Source organism: Halyomorpha halys, unplaced genomic scaffold (assembly GCF_000696795.3).
Source record: "Halyomorpha halys isolate HHAL.00 unplaced genomic scaffold, Hhal_1.1 Scaffold202.1, whole genome shotgun sequence".
Taxonomy (NCBI): Eukaryota; Metazoa; Arthropoda; class Insecta; order Hemiptera; family Pentatomidae; genus Halyomorpha; species Halyomorpha halys.
In genome coordinates, this window is record NW_027116652.1 from 371,855 (window position 1) to 373,959 (window position 2,105).

Consider the following 2,105-nt stretch of genomic DNA (forward strand, 5'->3'; position numbering starts at 1 on the left):
TTAATATAAATTAAACCTTCGGCGAGAAAGAGATCTAGGGAAACTCACGAGCTTTTTATCGAAGGATTGCAATGTATGATGAAAACTGGATATGACAACAGGCGTCGATCAGGCCTGTGGTTAAATATCGACAAAAGACCGGGACAAATGGCATGACCAAATTTGCATCCAAAAAAATGATTAGTTTCTGTGTGGTGGACAATGGCAGGAATAATTCATTTCTCCTTGTTACCCAGAGGTGAAACCATGACATCCTTATCGCACTGCAGTGATACTCACAAAGTGCAACGACTTGTCCTGCAACGACCTGCATTCATTAATCGGAAGGGACATATACTCTTCCACCACAACGCCAGACCACATGTTTCACGACAGACAGTGAAGAAACTAAAAGAGCTGTAATACGAAACCCTTCCATTACCCCTCTTAAACTATAATTATTTATTATATTATATTTATTTATTAATAAATAAATAAAAACGATTATTTATTCATTATTAATATAAATTAAACCTTCCGCGAGAAAGAGATCTTGGGAAACTCACGAGCGTTTTATCGTAGGATTGCAATGTATTATGGAAAGTGGATAAGACAACAGGCGTCGATCAGGTCTATGGTTAAATAGCGACAAAAGACCGGGACAAATGGCATGACCAAAATTCCATGCAAAAAAATTATTAGTTTCTGTGTGGTGGACAATGGCAGGAATAATTCCTTTCTCCTTGTTACCCAGAGGTGAAACCATCACATCCTTATCGCACTGCAATAATACTGACAAAGTGCAACGACTTGTCCTGCAACGACCTGCATTGATTAATCGGAAGGGACCTATACTCTTCCACCACAACGCCAGACCTCATGTTTCACGACAGACAGTGAAGAAACTAGAAGAGCTGTAATACGAAACCCTTCCATTACCCCTCTTAAGCTATAAATATTTATTAAAATTAATAAATAAGTAAAACATTAAATGACATTTTTTAAAAATAAATAAAATCACATTCTTTTTTTAAAGTTATTTATTGATATTTACAACTGTATAAAAAATACAACAAGTAAATTTGGTCATAATGTTATAATGATATGATACAGGATGTAGAGAAACTACTCAGTAGTAGAACTCTAAAAACAGTTTACAATATAAGGTCACGAGACCATCTTTTTTTCAGGCGCCTCGGAGGATTACCAGGAATGAAAGAGGAAGCAAGCTTAGAAACTAGTGGGTTTGGGTGATTAGGGAGTTTATTATGGAAGGAATAATATCGGGAAAATCACATTCAAAGTCAAAGAGATGAGATATCGACACATATTTTTTATAAACCAGGTTTCAGTAATTTTTACAGTTAAATTTCTGTTGTCAGACACCTCTGCTTAATGGAAACTTCTCTCAGAAAAAAATTATGCACTCCAAATAATACAGTTCCTTAAACTCAATCGCCAATTCCTAATATTTTCTCAGTTTTTCTCCTACCGTGGAGCTTATATTATTATCGTTGGGATCCCTACATCGATAAATTCCACTTTATTATTTCTTAGATCTATAAGGAGGACATCTGGGCCCTGGTTCATAATGAAAGATAATAGTATTAGTTGAAAATACAAGTATAGAAACAACGTGTTAACTAAACTAAAACTAATACTTTTTTTTATAATAGGGAGGACTATTAGTGATATTACAGGAGTTAAAAAGTACTAAAGTACAAGTTACTATTGTACAAGTCAGTGTAATTGTATTAAGTTAAATCGATAAGACTAATAGTATTAGTTTGTACTTTATTATGAAACAGGGTCCAGGTGTCTAATGGTCCGTAATTATTGATTCATCCCAGTAGAGCTTGAGAGGACCTTTTTGGAGGAGTCTATTTAGGTGGTACTTGTAGTATGGGCTCTTATCTTCTATTAACTTGTACTTTATCGTCAGTGCCTGATGCAAAATTTTGGTCACATCGTTGTGCAATGTAGGTATTTAGTACCAGCTAACACTCCACATCCAATAGTGACATGTTGGATTGATTCCAGCGTTACTGAGCATAATCGACACTTATCTGGTGTTGTTGCGTCTTTTAGAACATGTTTTCTAGATCATAATCTGGACCCTATTTCAT